Consider the following 21,773-nt stretch of genomic DNA (forward strand, 5'->3'; position numbering starts at 1 on the left):
TGTGGAGTGAAGTAGCAGATGGAAGGTCTCTCTCTCTCTCTTTCTCTCTCTTTCTCTCTCTTTCTTTCTCTCTCTCTCTCCCTTCCTCTAACTCTGCCTCTCTGTAACTCTGTCTTTCAAATAAATAAATCTTAAAAAAAAGAATATCCTATTATTATAGCTTTAGTAATCTGTGATTACTTTAATATTTACTGTATATGGGTGAAATGGTCATTTTACATTCAATTATTGTTTATAGCCATTGTCTATATACCAACTAAACTGAGGTTTTTTTTTTGTTTTTTACTTGTTCAACTTATTACTCTATGAAATATTAATCTTTTTTCACTAAAATGTAACTTTTAACTGTTATCTCAAAAATAAAAAATAAAAGAAAGAAAGCAAGAAGGAAAGAGTGGGAGGGAGGGAAGAAGGAAGAGAGTATCATTATGTTCTTAGAACTGTGTTAACAAATCACATTGAATCTGTTAAAAACTAATTAAAATGAAAATAAAAATGACAATAACAAAAGAAGTGGAGGAACCAGGGCTGGAATTGGCACTCCAAAGGGGGTCCAGTGTCCTAAACGGTGGCTTACCCTGCTCTGCCACAACCCAGCCTATATGATGTATTTTGGATACTAATCATTTGTCAAATGTTTGGATTAGAAATATATGCTTCTAATTCATAGATTGTTTGTTCATTTTGTTGATTTTCTCCTTTTCTGTGCAGAAACTGTGCCCATATGCTATCATTGTGGACCAATGTGGTCTACAATGGGCTAATAAACAAATTTATTGTGGGCTAATAAGCAAACTTTTCAAAAGTGAATGCAATCTTAAGTAGAGGAGCTTCTGTAATTATAGATAATAACTTTAAAAAGGACATAAGGACTGGCTTAGTGGGAGCTTATATTGGCAAAATCTAGAATAATTCAAGCATCCAAATGAATAACAGGGCGAGATATTGCAGCACATCCGATTAAAGTTATCTGTGAATATATTATACTTAAATAAAAGAAGAGGAGTGTGTTAGGAAACTTTTCTGCAAAAAAAAAAAAAAAAAAGAAAAAAAGAAAAAAAGAAAAAGAAAAAAAATCTAGTTAATAAAATGTGGGCCAGAATTAGCAAAGGACTGTTTTGGAAATCTGTAGTGTATAATTTGTTCAAACAAGGACTGGCAATTGAAGTTAAAAGCTACTTATTAATTACAAAAAAATAAGTGTCCCTTTAAATGGAAGAGCTGACAGAAACCACATGAACTGAGTGATCATATTTACCAGTACTGCTATGGAGCAAATGAACTGACATGCCCTGTGATGTGGTATGGGGGAAGCCCACAGCATCATCGATATTGTATTCCTGCCCAGAATGTTTAATCTGCATTGAATCACGAGGAAATAATCAGACAAATTCAGAAAGTAGGGCATTGTACAAGACAACCATCCTGGTGCTTCAAAACTTCAAAGCAGAGACAGGCTTGGAAGTCTGCCTGGAACCTTTAGAGATACTGAAGTGTAGGGGCAAAGTGTCACAGCATCTGGAGCTTGCTTTGAAGTGACTTAGCATATCTGTCTCTATCTCTATCTCTATCTAGCATCTCTATCTATCTGTATCTGTTGAACACGAGAGTGGGCAAATCTTTCACAATGTTAACAATTGGTAAATCTGGTGAAGGCTGTGTTCGTCCATTTTCTGGCGTTGTACCAAATGCTTGAAGCTGAGCACTGTATAAAGAAGAGGTGTATTTAGCTCACAGTGCTGGAGGTTGAAAGTCTGACATGGGGTGGTTATATTTGTTCACTCTGGTGAGGGCCTCATGGCAGATTGTAGCATGGTGGGAGCACTTGTGAGAGGAATCATGTGGTGGGAGAGGAACCCAGGGAACAACTTTTAGAACAACTCACTCTTGAAGGAACTAACCACTGAGAACAGCAGTGTTCTCAATGACTTAACCGCCTCTCACTAGTTCCCACCTCTGCAAATTTCCACTCTTCCAAGCTTGCTACACTGAGGCCCGTGCCTCCAACAAGGGTACCTTGGGAGACGAAGCACATTGAAATCACTACAAAGGGTTTATGGAGTTTTCTTTGTCCTACTCTTCAACTTTTCCCTTGGTCAGAATTTGTCAAAATGAAATTTTGGAGTGAAGGAAAAAGAAATAATAAGCATTACTGGTATAAAGGAATAACATATATTTGGTGGTTTAAAAAATTAGACTTCTGGATTAATAATTCCTATACTTAAATCTTGACTCAGGTTTACCACTTCAGTGACTGTAGCCAAATTACTAAAGCAGTAACTCCTTCTAAGCATGAACTACAAGGCAAACATGTAATCAAATAAGATGTATTTTATATTCCCCTTATATTCTTCCTAGTGCCAAAAAATAGAAAATACTAAATAATGCTCATTTATTGAACCTTACTAAGTGTGATACAGGATTTTGTAGACGTGTCAAATAGGCTGGGGTCATTGGAAATTCTGAGGTTTGTTTAGGCTTTTCATTTGTTATTGTGCCTATGAGTAAATGAAAATAATAGCAGTGACAAGGTGTTTTAGTTTCCATTTTAATTATAGTTTTCAGGTTTGCAGAGTCACATTGGCTAGGAATTGACATAAGTGCATTAATTTTGTTTGGTGTAGTTTTTAATGACAGAAAGGCCTCACGCAGTAGCTTAGCTAGGAAAGGGATTTATAGGAGGAAAGGGCTGAAGAGCTAAACCACAAGAAGGGTGGGGCTATGACTGGGTCTTGGGAACTAGAATTAGTGATGTGAATACTGGCAGTGTCTTTTTTTCTCTCACCTTTTAATTTCTTTATTAGTTTTATTTTCTGTCATGGCTGATCATGCTTATTAATGAATATTCTCATTCAAAAAAAAGTAAGGAGTTTCTCATTCTATAGCCTCTGCCGCTAGAGACAGACCAACTGTCTAGTTTGGAATCAATTCAAAAGACCTGAGAAATGGATTTGATTGGTTGTTCTTCAGTCAAAGGCCTACTTCTGGACCAATCAACTGTGACTTTATGTTTGAGGGGCCAAGGAGCTTCTCAAGGTCATGGAAGCTATTTCTTGTAACCATGAAGTTGGAGTTGGGAAAGGTGCAGTTCTAGAAGTGGAGAGCTGGGCCGGAGGTAGTGTTTGAGTCTACAACACCACAGGTCTCACAGGTCTGTGTTTTAAATTTATTCAAATTGTATCACTGAAAACTGAGGGATAAAACTCAAAGTTTCATAAAACAAACACATATTAATGTATACTTTTTGGAGAAAGCAAAAATCTCAGGAGTCTGAAAAACTCATTGAATTCCCAAAATTTAAAAAACAAGGACATCAAATTGATATAAAAACCAAGCAGAATTATCTGTTTTTCCTAAGTGCAACAGTGTAGGAATGCACTTACAGTAGACAGAAAAGGTGGTATATTTTAATTATGAATATGGGTTTGGCCGTTGAGAGTGAAAATGTACTTTGACATTATGACTAAGAAAATTACAAGTCACACATAGTGAAGAGGTTAAGAGAGGTTAAACAGCAGAGTCACCACTCAGTGTCCCTTTAAAGACCAGCTAACTCAAATCCCACAGTCACAGTAAGTGTTTTTGAACTGTACTTGACTCCTTCAACTGAATAGCTTTAACTCCTATATGCCTGGAATTTCATCAAACTCTCTGGGGATTCTCTCTGCGTTTATAGGTATTCCTCACCAATGAACACATCCACAACAAACAAGTGAAAGTGTTTAGCCTTCTCTCATCTCCCTCTTGTCCCCTGATGATAGCAAGAATCAAAAACCATGCCTCTGAACATGATGGATGGCATACAGTACTTTCAAAAAGAAATTAAGGGTGGTTGTCCAATTAGGAGGGGGTGGAGTTGTGGGTGGCAAAGGGAGCCAAGTATGCAAAGGCTGAGTAGAAGATGTCAAGAGCGTAAGATTTAGTTGGTGTGGTGTGTTGTAGTCTGTCTAGCTACAGAACTGCACGCCAGGAACTTGGGTACACTAGGAGTGACTATTTGTGCTGTGTTAAATGACTCTTGACAACATGAATAGTTTCACTGTTATTATCTCCAATTTGGTTCACAATGGGAGAACAAGGGGGTAAGAGAGATAGAAAAGAAGAAAGGGATCTGAAAGGCAAGTGCTATGGCTTGAATGTGGCTTACTTGTGCCCCTCAAAGTTTCATGTGTTGGAAGCTTGGACCCAGAGTAGTGGTACTGAGGTGGTGGAATCCTGGAAAGGACTCACGCTAGTCTCGCAGAGTGAGTGAGTGCTGTGAGCGCACTTACGAGGCCATTCCATAGGCCTGGCCTTCTGTCCTCAGCTGGTTCCCTTTTTACTTCTCTGTGAGGTTGTGATGCAGTGTGGCGGGCCCTTGCCAAGAGGCCAGCCCCATGTTCTTGGGCCTCCAGAATGGTGAGCCCAATAAGCGCCTTTTCCTCGTCAAGTACTCAGGTGTGGTTCTCTGTAGGCCAGTAGTTCCAGGTTAATGACTGTTTGCATGCGATGATTGCCAGCAGCAGAGCAGGGGCTTGAGGTGACCAGAGGCAATGCATTTCTGCCTATAGGTGATGGTCACATCTCTGCAAAAGGGAAGTGCAAGCATTCAGCCTGCTTGTTGTAGACTTGTTGAACTTGTATCTAGAGCCAGAAGATGGCAAGCATATATTGGTTCAGCCATTAGAATTTAAAAAGCAGGGGCCTGGTACTGTGCCTTACAAGGCTAAACCTCTGCCTGCCATGCTGGCATCCTATATGGGCACCGGTTCATGTCCTGCCTGCTCCTCTTTCTATCTCTGCTATGCTTGGCCTTGGCCCCTTGCCCTTGAGTGGGGGACCCAGAGGAAGCTCCTGGCTTCAGGTTGGCCCCTCTTGGCTATTGCAGACATCTGGGGAGTGAACCAGAGGATGGAATACCTTATTCTCTGTCTGTCTCTCCCTCTCTGTCTGTAACCGTAATTCTCAGGTTTATAAGAAAATCTTAAAAAAAAAAAAAAAGATTACCTTATTTATTGAGAATGACCAAGGCAGAAAAATAAAAACAAATATAAAAATAAATTGGAACTTTCTACTTCCTGGCCTGGTGGCCTATGTGGTATTTGCAAAATGCACTATGTTTTCAATTAAAACAAAATAGTGCCTTGGGCAAAATTTTTATCACTCTTAACTTTAGATTTATAGGGTTGTGAAAACACTTACTTGTCTAATTCATAGTTGATATACAAACTAAATACAATATAGGTATTTGATTCAATAATGGCTGTTTTTTACAATTTACATATAAATCCTAGTGGAATCCCTCACACTCTGGTATTATAAGCTGGTGTTAGCCAAGATGGAGCTTGGAAATTGGAAGCTGTGGACAGTTGACCCAGAGAGGCCACCAGAGCTGTCTGTATCTGATGTTTGTTATGTGGTATTTATGTTCAAGTTGGCCACAAAATTCTGTTTGCTTTATATACTTCCCTCAGTGAAATGGTGAGTGCAACTTCTGTCATATGGCAACAATTTCACTCTGCAATAGAGAAAGAAATTTCAAAATAATGGCTTATGCAATATACAGTTCTGAAGGAGCAGTCTAGACAGTATTTATATAGAAAAGTAATATTCAATAAGTTTTGTGCCTTTCCCTTTTTTCTTCTTAAATCCATTTTTTTGGAAGATTTATTTATTTATTTGATAGGCAGAGTTACAGAGAGGCAGAGTTAGAGGAAGAGAGAGAGAGAGGTCTTCCATCCACTGGTTCACTCCCCAAATGGCCCCAGTGGCCAGAGCTGAGCTGATCTGAAGCCGGGAGCCAGGAGTTTCCCTGGGTTTCCTACGCAGGTGCAGGGGCCCAAGCACTTGGGCCATCTTCTACTGCTTTCCCAGGCCATAGCAGAAAGCTAGATTGGAAGTAAGGCAGCCGGGTCTCGAACTGGTGGCCATATGGGATACTGGCACTGCAGGCGGTAGCTTTATTCACTATGCCACAGCGCTGGCCTCAGATCCATTTCTTTAAAAAGTGTTTTTTGGACTCAAAATTGTGGCACACCTGCTTAAGACGCTGCCTGCAGTGCTGGCATCCTACATGGGTGCTGTTTGGCTCCTGGCTGCTCCACTTTCATCCAGCTCCCTGCTAATGGACTGGGAAATGTAGCTGAAGATGGCCCATGTGAGAGATCTGGACGAAGCTCCTGGTTCCTGGTTTCATCCCAGCTCAGAATTGGCACCACCATCTAGGGCGTGAACCAGCGGATGGAAGAACCATCTCTCTCTTTGTCTGTATCTTTGTCTCTATAATTCTCTCTTTCTAATAAATAAAGAAATCTTTTAAAAATAAGTAAACAAATAATAAACATTTAAAAAATGTTTTCTGGGGTGGGTGTTTGGGCCTAGTGTTTATGCTCACAGTGGGGATGCCTGCATCCCATATCAGAATCCTGGGTTTGTGTTTCAGCTCTGTTCCTGATTTCAGCTTCCTGCTATTGGAAAGCCTAGGAGGTAGCAATGATGATTCAAGGCCTCCTAGATGGGAGACCTGGACTGAGTTCCAGCCTCCTGGCTATGGTCTGGCTCAACTCTACTGTTGTGAGCATTCAGGCAGTGAACCAGTGGATGAGAGCTCTCTCATGCTGTTTCTCTGTCCCAATGTCTCTTCCTCTGTCGTTCTGCATTAAAAAAAAGTGTTTTCTGAATTCCTATGATGCAGTAGGATATGTTTTAAAATGTTAATTCTTGTGTATAGTTTTGATTGTCTTCTTGTAGTTTAGAAAACTTTAGAAAGGGAGGCCTGCCCTGTAGCACGGCATATTAAGCAGCTGCCAGTGGCACTGGCCTCCCATATGAGTACCAGTTCAAGTCTGGGCTGCTCCGCTTCCCATCTAGCTTCCTGCTAATGTACCTGGGAAAGCAGCTGAGGATGGCCTAATTCCCTGGACCCCTGCCACCCATGTGGAGACCTGGAAGAAGCTCCTGCCACCTGTCTCATGCCTGGCTCAGCCCTGGTCATTGTGACTACTTGGTGAGTGAACCAGCAGATGGAAGATCTTTCCCTCTCTGTCTCTCTTTCTCTGTCCTTAACTCTGGCTTTCAAATATATAAATAAATATATCTTTTAAAAAAGAAAAAAAGGGCTGGCGCCGTGGCTCAACAGGCTAATCCTCCGCCTTGTGGCTCCGGTACACCGGGTTCTAGTCCCGGTCGGGGCACCGGATTCTGTCCCTGTTGCCCCTCTTCCAGGCCAGCTCTCTGCTGTGGCCAGGGAGTGCAGATGGAGGATGGCCCAAGTGCTTGGGCCCTGCACCCCATGGGAGACCAGGAGAAGCACCTGGCTCCTGCCATCGGATCAGCGCGGTGCGGCCGGCCGCGGCGGCCATTGGAGGGTGAACCAACGGCAAAAGGAAGACCTTTCTCTCTGTCTCTCTCACTGTCCACTCTGCCTGTAAAAAAATAAATAAATAAAAAAATAAAAATAAAAAAAAATAAAAAATAAAAAATAAAAAAAAGAAGTTTAGAAAGAAATGTTGGATTCCATAAACTTCAATAACATAAGCTTATATATTTATTAAAAAAAGAAATTCAACTAGTTAAATGGTGGTTGATTTAAATTAGATTTATTTTAAAATTTAACATAAACATAATTTGATGAACAAACCAATTTCTACATGATGCAATTAATATTCACAAGGTAGCAAAGTTATCTTAGATTTTACAAATATATTAATATTTGTATGATTTTAATATTCCCTCTAGCTTCCTTTTTTTTTTTTTTTGCACCCTTTGCAGAAAAATCATGGAAACAGTTAATTCCACTATTTAATGACTTTAAATTTTCCAGAAATGTTAAATCTGTTTTTTTTTTCCAAAAAGCTTATTTATTTATTTTCATTTACGAGAGAGAGGGAGAGGGAGAGGGATAGGGAGAGGGAGAGGGAGAGGGAGAGGGAGAGGGAGAGATAGAGAATCTTTTATCCACTGATTTGCTTCCCAAATGCCCCCAACAGCCAGGTTTGGGCCAGGCTGAAGTCCATGTGAGTGGCAGGGTCCAAGCACTTGAACTGTTGTCTTTCAGGAAGCATTGACAGGAAGCGGGATTGGAAAAGGAGGGGCTGGAACTTGAACCAGTACTCTGATACAGGTTGTGGGCATCCTAGGCAGCAGCTTAACCCACTGCACTACATACTTGCACATAAATCTCTTGTGGAGATGTTACTGTTGTAGGTCGCAATCATTTATAAGACAAATTTTCCCATACTAATGAAAACCTGGCAAGTTGGTACATTCTGAGATTCTAGATGAAAGGACTTATACTCACTTCTATGAGACACTGTGCCTATTTTATAATTGTTTCAATTATTTAATTTTTAAACATGTAATTTCAAGTTTCTTCTACCATGCTGAATTTTGGCAGACTGTGACATAGGCTGGCATTGCTGAGTAGCTCCTATTTCTGGCACAGTCTTTAGTTGAAACTACAGTGTTCAGACAATGTCTAATAACTATGTTGCATAGCAATGAAAACCATTGTTACACTGAAACACAAGGGCCCTCATATCTCTTAGGGGGGAAATAAAAGCTCTGATCTGCTTTTAATTAGTACTTGGCCACATAGAGCCTTATTATAAAAATACTTATTTTATTGTACCATATAAAATTTGTGCCACATTTGTGAATGCTAACAGTGGTGTGAGGCAGTAGTGCTCAGAAATGTAACTTAAGTCTGTCAGTAAATATGAGAAAAGCTTGCTAAATAACTAACTCGCTCAATCAATGCGAGAATTCTTCAAAATATTGTGGGAAAATGAGATTAAAAGATAAGTTTATTTTGGTGCAATTTTTTTTTAAATCTCTGTGTGTATAGTTTTCCTACAATATGCATTTTTCTACAAACTTTTTGAAGATCCCTTATATATATAGAGTAAGAAAAAAAAGAGGGGAAAACGAGTTTGAAGAGTGCAATATTTTTGCATTAACTCTCCATCCTTCTACTGTGCAATATTCAATAGGGCAATTGCTTCAGGTTTGTGGTAACAGGTACAATCCAACAAACTCCATGCTACACAATTTTGAAACAAAGGTCTCTCTAGAAAGAAAGCTATAATCTGGCCCTAGCCATAGGATACCATTTTTCGCAACAAAAAGAAAATAATCAGTGAAGCAACTAGTTGGTTGAAATGAAGAAATAGGGAGGGAATAATGATCAGTTCATAATCACTGTGCCCATTACTTGCCTCAATGGTCTCCTCTTGAGTGGGGGTGGGGGGGCTTCTGCACCTGGCACTTCACCGCCGTCCCAGCTGAGAGAGGACGCAGAGGCCAGGCCATCACGGCCTGCTGCCTGGTGCTCTGAGCAGGTCGCCGTCTCAATGGCCACAGATGTTTGTAAAGAATGGTCACTCAGTCATAATCCCAGAGTCCTTGTCGCAACCAGCGGCGTGAGGTCTTGAACATAAAGGCCAGGCCTGAATGAAGGGCCTTGAGAAACCTTTGATAGACCCGGCCTTAGATGTTCTAAACAGATTGTGAGGACCAGTTTAATTTAAAAATTGTGTGTGTGTGTTTGTGTGTGTGTTACATTAAATCCATATTTTGCTGCTTCTGGTGAGTTTCCATAGGCTGATAAGCTTGTCTGAGGGAGTTGTTCTGAGTTTTGAACACATATGCATAAGCTGGCTAGGGTATAACTGGTTTTTATTAACTATTAAAAGGGAATACGGGAAGGGGCTTAAAGTCAGGTGCATTCAATAAAGTTCTGTTTGAGTTGGCTGAGAGGCAGTTGCATATGTGTTCTAGCTGAGCTGGTGCTGTGAGTTTATCACCTGCATTACCTATGCTTAAATGTGACTTTGCTTTTGTGAGAGTACCATTTATAATTTCTATCAACTACTATTAGGACATGTTTCTAGTTGACAAATTAACTTGATGTTAAGAGGCAAGTAATACTCCCATTAGATTTATTGTGTTTTAATAGTAATTTATGCTTTTTGGGTTAGCCAGGACTGTTAGAGGGAGAAGAGTTCAAAGAGGGCTCCTTAGGGCAGAATAAATGCCCCATCTAAATTACTAGATGAAACATGTTTATTACCATTATCAATATTATCCAACTGAGAGAAGAAACAATCCTTAAAAAGGCAGTTAGCTTACTATTTTAAGGGCCAAAAAATTGTTCTCTCTTTATGACTCTAACTGAAAGAAAATGTTTTCTTCATCTTTCCTGGAATGTTTTTTAGATTTTGGCTTAAGCTGGAATCATTGATGCCTTATTGTTTGCCTTCTATGCAATCTGATTTCCTCTGGGAAAACACTTGGAATTTGTTAGCACTACCTGGATTGGCCAAAAGACATTGCCCAAGAGCCAAACCCCGCTGTGGAAGATGTCAGGATCCAAAGGATAGGAACGTGGTTTTAGCACACAAACTCCATCCCCTCCACATACAAAACACCCTACAAGAGGTCTTCGAGAAGTTCACGGAGAATGCATATTATGAAAAAAAAAGCCTACTCATGGATTTCAAAATTGTTTTGCAGCAAAGTAAACTTATCCTTAAATTCCATTCTTCCACAAACTTTCTGAATTACCTTTGTGTTCTCTAAGTTGGCTTCTAGGCATAACTCAAATTTGTTTCTTCAATATAAGGTGGATTTGGTATCACATACACATACTCACTTCCTAGAGACAATAGATATCTAAATTCAATGCCTCCCTCACTGGATAGGGTGCCTGAGACCTGCTTGGTATTAAATCTGTACAGTAAGTACTATTTTTATAAGTCAACAGCCTCCTTCCTGCGTTTTTTGAGAGGTCGCCACTATAATGTTCTCTGCTACCCAGGGATAGCATAGAACTGTTACAATGCATTACCTGACCCACGTACCCCATGTCCATTTCTGAAATAATGAAATTGTGTTAGACCTCAAAGTCCTTTTGTCCATTATTTGGAAAAGGTTGATACGAGGTTTTAATTAGAAGTTATGTCCATAGAGAGATATATGTCTGTAAATTTCCCCATACACATGGTTTTCATTATAACGGCAGTGAACCAATACCTTTTATGTGATTCCATTGACTACCACTCCCTCCACCCCCTGAGAAAATGAAATAATATTAGAGGTCACACAGGTTTTTGGAAAAACGTAGACATTTATAGATTTTTGTGAAACAGGAATCCTTCTGTTTAAGAAATAGGCCAGAAACACCACAGGAACAGATTACCTAAATTCTTAGGTGTCATGTAAATGTGGGAAAATAGAAAATATCTGCAACTAAGATTCATTCTAACAGAAATACTTTGTTTTTTTTTTTTTTAAATGATTATTGTCTAGAAGAAATACCTTAGAATATTCTTCTGGAATTAGACTTGGGGTAGTAGTCCCAGACCAATTAAGGCCATCTCGTTGTTTCAGCATCATGTTCTGTATCACTACATCTGAGATCGCTACAAAAAAAACAGCTTTGTCTTCTACAAAATACGCACACAAGCAGACACCCCAGATAGATTGTAGCATTATAACATGGCTTGTTTTCTGAAGTTACCCTTGTTTGCTCTTTGTGAAAATGAGGAATATGTCTGGTTAAATATTTTTCACATTGGAAGCTGTATTCTGAAGTCTCTCTTCATTACTTAAGATGGTTATCTAAATCCATCCTCTTCCAACCAGAAGGAAGATGGAAGTAATTCTTGAACACTTGGAGCAGAAGGAGCTTTGTGTCACTAAAAATCTTTTAGGTACTTTCAAAGTTACCATACTTTCTAAAGCTACTTATTGAGATAATAAATCCTGCTTAAATTATTGAGGAAAAATTCCATAGTACTTTTAAATGAATGAATAATTATGACTATCTATATACATTTGATGAATAACATAAAAGCAGCTTGCAATATATTATTTATTATCTAAAAACACATTGATCATATAGACTCAATAATACCCCTTAACTTGGCCACTCAAAAGTTGAAAACATTGTTTTGAAATTAAATTTAAATACTGCATGTTCTATTTTAAAACAACAACAATACTAAACAATAGCAATGGCAACAAGGATTCCTTCAGGCCCTGGAGACGTATCTGAATTTGAACTCAAAGGAGGAATGCCATGTGAAGAAATTAAAATCAAGTATATGAAAAGGCTTTAGAATTTTTTTTTTTTTTGACAGGCAGAGTGGACAGTGAGAGAGAGAGACAGAGAGAAAGGTCTTCCTTTACCGTTGGTTCACCTACCCAAGGGCCACTGCGGTCAGTGCGCTGCGGCCAGCGCACCGCGCTGATCCGAAGCCAGGAGCCAGGTGCTTCTCCTGGTCTCCCATGGGGGTACATGGCCCAAGCACTTGGGCCATCCTCCACTGCACTCCGGGCCACAGCAGAGAGCTGGCCTGGAAGAGGGGCAACTGGGACAGAATCCGGCTCCCTGACTGGGACTAGAACTCGGGGTGCTGGCGCCGAGGGTGGAGGATTGGCCTATTGAGCCGTGGCGCCGGTCAGGCTTTAGAATTTTATATTAACACTACAAAAGAATTTTTTAAGAGTATCATAGTACCCCAAAGGCAATATTTTAAAATGTTGATAAACTTCTGGTGCCTGAAAATATGTGTGAAGATCCTTTAGACAATAATAAAATCCAGATTGAATATTAGAAATAGAGCATAACAATTGATTTGGTTATTTGGCTCTGGAAATGGACTTTGAACTTGGGATATTTCTCACATGAGAAGCAAACATTTATTGGATCATCCCATGGGAACTGAAGATTCTTTGATAAAGAGGACAAGTCAAAGAAAAGCATTTGACATTTAGTACCTGCAGTGGGCTGGGCAATGGTGTAGGTGACATTTGTCTCCTACTGACACCTTAAAATAACTCTACATAACCCTACAGTGTATTTGTGACAATCCCTCAATGTAATCAAAGATGGGCAGTGAGATAGCAATCACTGAGCATGCAATTTGTTGGACGAATAAATTCCTGGGAAGAAATCTTCATACTCTGGACCAAATGGTAACCAGGAAGTCTTGACCTATTCAGTAACTTAGAATAATAGGTGAAGAGTCCCAGCTTCACTGAAGGGTGGACCGTTTATCAACCACATAGATATTGTGTTACAGAGAAACAACACATAATACAGACAGAGCTGGGCCAAGGGAAAGGCATTCTGAGACCTGACACCAAATAGAATTATAGGAAGATACAGCTGTAAGTCCTCTCAACACCAGGAAGAGAGTATTTCAGATTTCTATAGGAAAAGATCAGTAGTCCTAGATAGGGACTGAACAGGTGCATCTAGCATATTTGAGACTTAATAAGTTTTACTTGTTTATTTTAAAATAACAGATGGTTATTCTAGTAACTACATTATAAACTTACCTAAAATTTAGTGGCATAAAATTATCACTGTCTTATGTTCTTGGATTGTGAAGACTGGGAATTTTGACAAGCCACATTGGGGGTGCTTGTCCAAGGGTACTGTATAGGATCAACTGGGCACATCTTCACTTATATGTCTGGCAATAGCTGTTAGTTGAGAGCTAACTAGAGGTTGTCCATTGGAGCATTCCACCCAGCTACTCCTTGTGGGCTACCTGGGGCTGCCTCAAACATGGTTTCCAAGAGCAAGCAACCCAAGAGACCCAAGCAGAAGCTGTGGTCTGACCTAGCTCCAGAAGTCACATTGCATCATTGGACAACAGTCACAAATTCAAGGGGAGGGTACATATGTCACTTATGGGCAAAGTGTCAGGGTCATTTTTAAGAAGAGCATTTGGATGAGAAGTATTGCTGCAACCAGTTTTGGGAAATGACTACTGGTCACAATGACAGTAATTCCAGATGCTGGGGAGGAGTGAGACAGAAGTCTCCAAAGTGAGTTTGGGAAAGTCTAAAGCCAGAGGGGGAGAGTCTTCGGAGTGAGGAAAAGACTATTTTCTTTCTCCAGGTTCTTGCTGCCAGGCTTAACCTTCATGCTAGTCCTGTGTGCTTTGGGCTGGAAAGGAGTCCCGGTGCTTATCCTTGAATCAGTTGAGAGGAGTTTCTAAATGAGAGGGACTCCAGGATACCACATAAAAAATTAAGTGTCAGAGATTAGAGAATAGGAGCAACCTATGATGCCAACCTATTAAGAGCCAAGATCTTTGTCAATTTCTCTTATTATTATGATAATTATCATGATAAGATTCAGTAATCTCTTAGTGATTAATGTGTTTAACTTTAGGGACAGCCAAGAAATGAGGGTGGGGAGGCTGTTTTAGCAAATTTTTCTCAAGTTAATGAATTCAACCAACGTTTGAGTGCCAACTCTGTGCTAGTCTAGGGATAGGAAGAACCTCAGGAAGTAGCATAGCTGGTGGCTAAGATGAAAGAAGAAAAGAATTGGGGTAAGAAGAGAGCACCAAGCCTCATATAAGGGAAGAGTCCCTGGAGGTTCAACTGGTGGGAAGCCCAATACCTGCCTTATTTAGAGTCTGGTCAAAATGACCAGCAAGGCTTACAGAAAAGCAAAGACAGGCTAATTCCCACTTGCCTGAGGATCTTTTGGCTGGAACTCAAATTAGTTTCACTGCAAACATTTAAAATCAAATACTGTGTAAAATATTCCTTTCATGGCCCTTTGCTCCTTATTTTGTTCTCCATGCTTTAAAATGTCTATTTAAAAATTTATTTTGAATGCTTTTACTCAAAAGCCTCAATTTTTGAAATTCTTTGTACGTGTCTATCCTTTTCTCCGGGTTCTTAAATATTTCATCCTGAGTGTGAACATCACAGTATGGGAACATTCAGCCAATGCTCAGTTTTGTTTTGGCTGATGATGCAATCAATGAGTGGTCTAGGCAGTTTGGTTTTCTTGCTGACAGCTGTCTTCCTTTCAGCTCTTTTACTACTTATTCGTGCACTGTGGGAAGAGGTACGCAAAAAGCAAAAATGGAAATGCAAAACACTTTGCCACTTGTTAGCTTCTCACTAAAGTGATCATAGAAAAGAGGAGACTGGGATGGGAAAGGGAGTAGAAGGTGGGATGGGAGAGGGGTGGGAGGGCGGGTATTGGGGGGAAGAACCACTATATTCCTAAAACTTTACCTGTGAAATTTGTATTCATTAAATAAATGCTTTCTTAAAAAAAAGAAGAAGGAGGAGGAGGAGGAGGAGGAGAAAGAGGAGGAGGAGGAGGAGAAAGAGGAGGAGGAGGAGGGGCCGGCGCTGTGGTGTAGTGGGAAAAGCCGCTGCCTACAGTGCCAGCATCCCATATGGGTGGCAGTGAGAAGTGGCTGCTCCACTTTCAATGCAGCTCTCTGCTATAGCTTGGGAAAGCAGTAGAAGATGGCCCTAGTGCTTGGGCCCTTGCACCTCTGTGGGAGACCCAGAAGAAGCTCCTGGCTTCATATGGGCTCAGCTCCAGCTATTACGGCCATCTGGGGAGTGAACCAGAGGGAGGAAGACCTCTCTCTCTCTCTCTCTCTCACTGTCTGTAACTCTATCTCTAAAACAAATAAATAAAGATCTTAAAAATAAGAAAAGATGGGGAGATTGTAAATTCTGGTTAAGATAATCCCTCCACTCCCCTCCTTGGGATGGGTCTTGTGACACAATGGGTTATCCCACTACTTGGGATTCTTGCATTCCATATCAGAGTTCCTGGGATGCAGTCCTGCCTACAATTATGAACCAGCTTCCTGCTGATATGCCTGGGATGCAACAGTTGATGGCTCTGGAACTGGGTTCCTGCCACCCAGATGGGAGACTTGGGTGGAGTTCTTGGCTCCTAGATTTGTTCTGACACAGCCTCGGCTTGTGCAGGATCTTGGGGAGTTGACCAAGTGATGGTCTCTGTCTCTCTTCCTTTCTCTCTGTCACTCTGCCTTTCAACTAACTAACTAAATAAATACTATCTTTCAAAAATGATCCACTCACCTCTGATTAACTATAGACATCAGTTATCTATGCCTTGGTTCTAGCTTTCCATATAAATAAACAAGATTCTTTTGTAATAGACATAAATGGATGTACATTTGTAAATCATATCTTTTTTATAGTATTTCTCATTTCAGAGACTCTGACCTTTGCTGAGACTGTCTTTAGCTGGGATTCTATGCCATTGCCATGTCAATGAGATGCTCAGCTGTTACTTTTAAGTTGTGAGCAAGGCAAACTATTTTCTTGCAAACTTCATTCCCACTGTTTCTGCGCTTTTCTCTTAACCAGCATTGTCATAGCACTGAATGGCAGCTTCCTGATTGTGGCAGTAGTGATAAGGTTCTAGAGTTTCCCAGTGTTGCAGGTGGATTCTTGATCACAGAGGATAACTTCTCATTTTGTGATGTAATTCTGAGGAATGACTATCTAACTAAATCTGTGTTTCTCAGCTCTTTCAGTGATTCTGTTAGCCATTTAATAACCATTAATGAATCTTTCAATAAACCTTTATTAAACTACTTAAATTCTGTCCTCTGTAATAGATCCTTGCTTAAAATTGGTAGGAAATTTAGCTGGCCAAAATTGGAAAATAAACCTCTTAGATTGTCTTTGATGTGCAATGATTTTACTGTAGGATTACATCTAGGATTCAGAAAACTGATTTTAATGCTAGTTTCTAGAAAATATCAGCCTATACATCAATCCACAAAGCACTGACCCATTGGAATCTATAATATGGTTGACTCTAAGGACCTGTTTTTACTTACAAGTAAAGGAAATGACTTGTTTTTATTTAGTGGTGTGGCTCACATTTCTCAGATTCCCCTGAAGTTAGGCAGAGACATGTGAGTAAATGCTATAATATGAGAAGTTATTTTGTGCATCCTCTTTGAAGTCATTTTAAAAAGTTAACTTCATTACAGTTCCTTTTAGAGGAGGTAGAGATAACAGGATAAATAACAGATTTGTTGTAGGGTATAAGAAAAAGTAAAGAACCAAAGAAAGTTCCATAGATTTTGGTCAGAGCTACTGGAGGGATGGGTATATTCTCTAATCAAATGGGGAGGGGATTGAATAGGGGCTTGAGAGAACATTAGAAGTTCAGTTTGAACATATGGAGTTAGAGATGGACATTTGAGATTCAGGTTGGAGACAGAAAGTAGGAAATGTGACATAAAAGCCTGGAATTCAGAATAGAGATTTGGGCTGGAGCAAGAATTTTGAGTCTTTGGCATATAGATAAGAAATCAAATGAAATCATCAAAGGAATGAGTATAAAGATAAGAGAGAGGACCAGGGACTGAGCCCTGGGTACTATTATATTAAGTTGTTGAGGAAAAGAGGTACAATCCACAAAGAAGACAAAGGAGAAGAAAATAGAGGAAAATCATGAAAGCATGGGGTCCATGAAGCCAAGCAGAGAAAGAAAAACGAGGCATAATCTGAGCCAAATGTTGATAATAAGCCAGGCAAGGTGAATACTGAGCATGGACATTGGATTTACTAATGCAGAGGTGAGTGTTGATGTGCCAAACCACTTCTGGAGGAAGAGTACGAATGAACTCTGATTGGGGTTGGCTTAATACTGTAAGAACTCCTCAACCCATGCCCCATGGGCTTCTCCACTGATGGGTGTCTGTTTAAATGTGAGAGAAGGGCATGGGGTCAGTAAATCCTGTCTTCATCTTTTCTTTCTAGTCCCTTCTGGTTTCATTTTGTTTCTTGTGATTCTTTTTCCACAAGTCTCTGTTCTTATGCAGGGCATTTTGTTACTGCATAGGACACTATTTCCTAAGGTTGACTTTCTTTTTCTTCCATCATACTGGATGAGCTTTTCTGTTTTTTATTGAAAATAAAAAACATGGGGCTCAAAACATTGATCAATATTAGATAGTTAGGAAATGGCTGAACTAATATTTGTCTGCAGGACCTATATTGCTAACCTCTACTCTCACATACTCTTCTGATGATGAAATGAGATCGTCTCAATCATCAGGGGAGATCAGAGTTTAGTAGGGAATGCAGAGTAGTAAACAGATAACTACAACACAATTTGACAAGAATATTAGGGAGGATTCTGTAAATCAGCCTTGAGTGTTCTAAATGGCCTTTTTCAAGAATGAGGGTGACAAGAGTGAGTAAGAGAGTCAGATGAGGTGGGGACCATGAGAGGAGTACATTGCAGAAGGAGCTGTCAAAGTTGTAGCAGTCTAGAGGTATGTGAGAATATGGCATATTTCAACAAGGCTCTTAGCATGAAAGGTCTCATAAATTCTTTCTAAGATTCTGGATTATGTTTGAGAGGTAATGGAGAGTCATCCCAAGAGTTAAGTAAAAGAGTGATGTGTTCAGATTTATAGATTCAAAAGATCATTCTAAACTCTGCTTTTGGATAGCAGGTAGAAGTTTCCTGCATGCCAATCTTTCTCCAAACAACTGGAGGGAACAGATACATTAAAAAAAATGTTTTAAACTCAGCAGAAAGCTGAAGAAACAACAAGAAGTTGATTGGATTAGCATTCTTGAGGCTCCTTCTGCAATTAGCTGAAAATGGTCAGGCATTGATTTCCTAGGGGTATTTTCTAATTCTGGATTCACTTTGAACAGAAGGCAAAATAGTTCTATTATAGGATAAGGGAGGCATTTCAGTTTTTGGCAGTCACGTGGGACTGCATGACAGATTGGAAACTTAGAGTGTCCCAGTTGCATGAAATGCACATGGCAGGCTAGGTAAAGGGCTCTAGAATGACAACTCTCATGATCTGGAGGAAGTTAAAATAGTCAAAGGAGATGAAATAGATCTGCTTCAAATGCATAGCGGGTCTCTTAATACATTTGCAGTGTGTTGAACTCATGGAAACAAAAGGCTGAAAAATTAATGCTAAAATCTCTAAAGCACAGAATTCCATCTCCTTCTTATCTTTCAGGACTGTGGGCCACAACTATGGAGAAGAAAACATGCAGAGGGAAAATGAATCTCAGTAATACTGGACTCATTTCTGACCCAGTTCAGTGCTTGTTTAAATTGAGATGGTCCGTTATTTTGAGCCTTTTCAACTCTTTTATACAACATGTCTGTCACACATTCACATACAAAGAGGTGGTAATATGTGGCTGGTAATCAGAAGGAAAAAAAAGCAATAGAAGAACAAGAGAAGATGTAGATCTTGAAGTTAGCAGACAGGAACTTCAAAACAATTGTGGGGAGTTTTTACTTACTGTCATAATCTGTTTTGTGCTGCTATAACAGAATACTTGAGACTGGGTAATGTATAATGAGCAGAAATTTATTAGGGGCTAGCGCTGTGGCATAGCAGATAAAGCTGCCACCTGCAGTGATGGCATCCCATTTGGGCACTGGTTCATGTCCTAGCTGCTCCCCTTCCCATACAGCTCTCTGCTATGGCCTGGGAAAGCACCAGAAGATGGCCCAAGTCCTTGGGCCCCTGCACCTCATGGGAGACCCAGAAGGAACTCCTGCCTCCTGCCTTTGTATTGGCACAGATACAGCCATTGTGACCATCTAGGGAGTGAACCAGCAGATGGAAGACCTCTCTCTCTCTGCCTTTGCCTCTCTGTAACTCTGCCTTTCAAATAAATAAATAAATGAATAAATAAATCTTTCAAAAAATTTATTAGCTTACAGTTCTGGAGGTTAGGAAGTGTAATATCAGTGTGATGGCATCTTGTCAGGGCCTTCTTGCTATGTCATTATAGCAGAGGAATAGAAAAGCAAAGACAAAGAGAAAGCAAAACAGAATGAACCCACTTCCATATAGGTTGGAGTTCTCATGACCTAAATAATCTTCATGTTCCCCTCTCCCAACACAAAGGCAATTCAAGTTCAACATAAACTCTTTCCTTTCCCCCCTCCCTGCCTCTCTTCCTTCCTTTTCAGTTTTTTTGAAAGGCAGAAAGACATAGAATGAGACAGATAGAGATTTTCCATTTTTAGGGTTTTTTCCCCATTGCTTGCAACAGACAGGGCTGGACCAGGCAGAAGCCAGGAGCCCAGAACACCTTCTAGGTCGCCCACATGAATGAAAGGAACCCAAGTACTTGAATCATCCTCTACTACCTACCAGGGTGTGTGTTAGCAGGAAGCTAGATAAAAATCAGAGGAGCTGGGACTATAACCAGGCATCCAAATACAGGACACAGATATCCTAAGTATGATCTTAACTGCTGCACCAAATGCCTGCCCCTCATCATGAGATTTTGAGGACACAAACATTCAAATCATAGCTGTTACCTCTCAAAATAATTATCAAAGCAAGTAGGAAAATCTTAAAGTATGTAAGTCATTAATAATATGATAAATAAACAACATAACTGACATATATAGACTGTTAGACCTACAACTGCAGAATGCACATTCCTTTCAAGGTGGTATGGAATGTTTACCAAAGGAGGTTTCAGGTAGCATCATAAAGAAATTCTCAATAAATAAATCATGCAGATTGTGTCTTATGACTGTAGCAAAACTAGATAGATCAATTACATAAAACATCCAAATGTTGGAAATTCACCAATATAGTTCTAAACTAATTTACTAGACTTTGGAATGGAAAAGAGGAAATATTTTTGAACTGAATGACAATGACAATATGATATTAAGTCATCAAAAATTAATGCAAAGTGTATATTATGAAAAGATTATGCATCACTTTCAAAATTTTTGTGTGTGAAAATAAACTTATCATTTAATTCTATTTTCTCATGAACTTTCTGAAGTATCTTCACTTACTAAGACACATAGAATGGAGGTAGCAGAGGACACTGAGCAAAACTGATTGCTCTAAATGCATGTATCAAAAAATAAGAAAGAGTTAAAACTGTTGACTAGACCTCCACCTTGCTAAGTTAAAGACGAGAAAATTAAACCAAGAGAAAGTAGAAGGCAGAAAGTAATAAGCACATTGACCAAAAACGCTGAGAGTAGAAATGCAACCGAGAATCGACAAAGCCAAGAGTTGGTTCTTTGAAAAGATTATAAAAATTGGCGACCCCTAACATGGTTCATCAAGAAGTTCAGAAAAATACAAATTACTTATGTTAGAATGAAAATAATTACTGATATTATAGACAAGAAGAAAGTAATAAGAGGATAGCAAGGGTAACTTTTGTGCTAAGTGGAGAAGGCGGCTGAAATGTAAAATTTCACTGCCCTTCGTTTTCAGAATAATTTTCTTGCACCCAATTGTGCCTGGTGTCGTCAGTCTCCTTTTCTAGAAAATAAACCTTTAATCTGTATTGGGGAAAACACTTGTGCTCATTTCCCCAAAAGGGGTAGCAGATACAGCTGTCTGTTTTAAAGCAGACTTTCAACTCATCTTGCTTTAGGTCCAGTTTGTTACCAATTCCAGAAATTCATGGTGTTTCCATTTCCTAAGATTTCCTTAGATCTTTACTGTGGTAGAAGTTGACTGAATTCTTGACTTTCCCATGCTGGTTAAGGCTTTAATTTTTTCAAACCTGCTAATTTAATTCAATTGTCACTCGTTCTGCTGTCTAGCTTCTAGAATTACGTAGCTCTTAGCATCTCTTGTATTCTATTCATTCCTATGAATGTATACCTTTTCCAAAATTTTTAGGAATATTTTCAGAGGAAAGAGCCTTAAATTCAATTCCTTCCTTTCTCCCTTCCTTCCTTCCTTCCTTCCTTTCTTTTTCTTTTCTCTTCTTTTCTTTTCCTTTCTTTTCTCTTCTTTCTCCTCTCTCTCTTTCCCTTTCTCTCTTTCCCTCTCTTTCTCTCTTGTTCTGTTTCTCCTTCTCTCTCTTTATGATAAGGTTTATTTACTTATTTGAAAGAAACACACACACACACACACACAGAGAGAGAGAGAGAGAGAGAGAGAGAGAGAATAATTTAATGAGAGAGAAAGAGATCTTTCACCTGCTGATTCATG

The sequence above is a fragment of the Lepus europaeus genome, chromosome 4 (assembly GCF_033115175.1).
Source record: "Lepus europaeus isolate LE1 chromosome 4, mLepTim1.pri, whole genome shotgun sequence".
Classification (NCBI taxonomy): domain Eukaryota; kingdom Metazoa; phylum Chordata; class Mammalia; order Lagomorpha; family Leporidae; genus Lepus; species Lepus europaeus.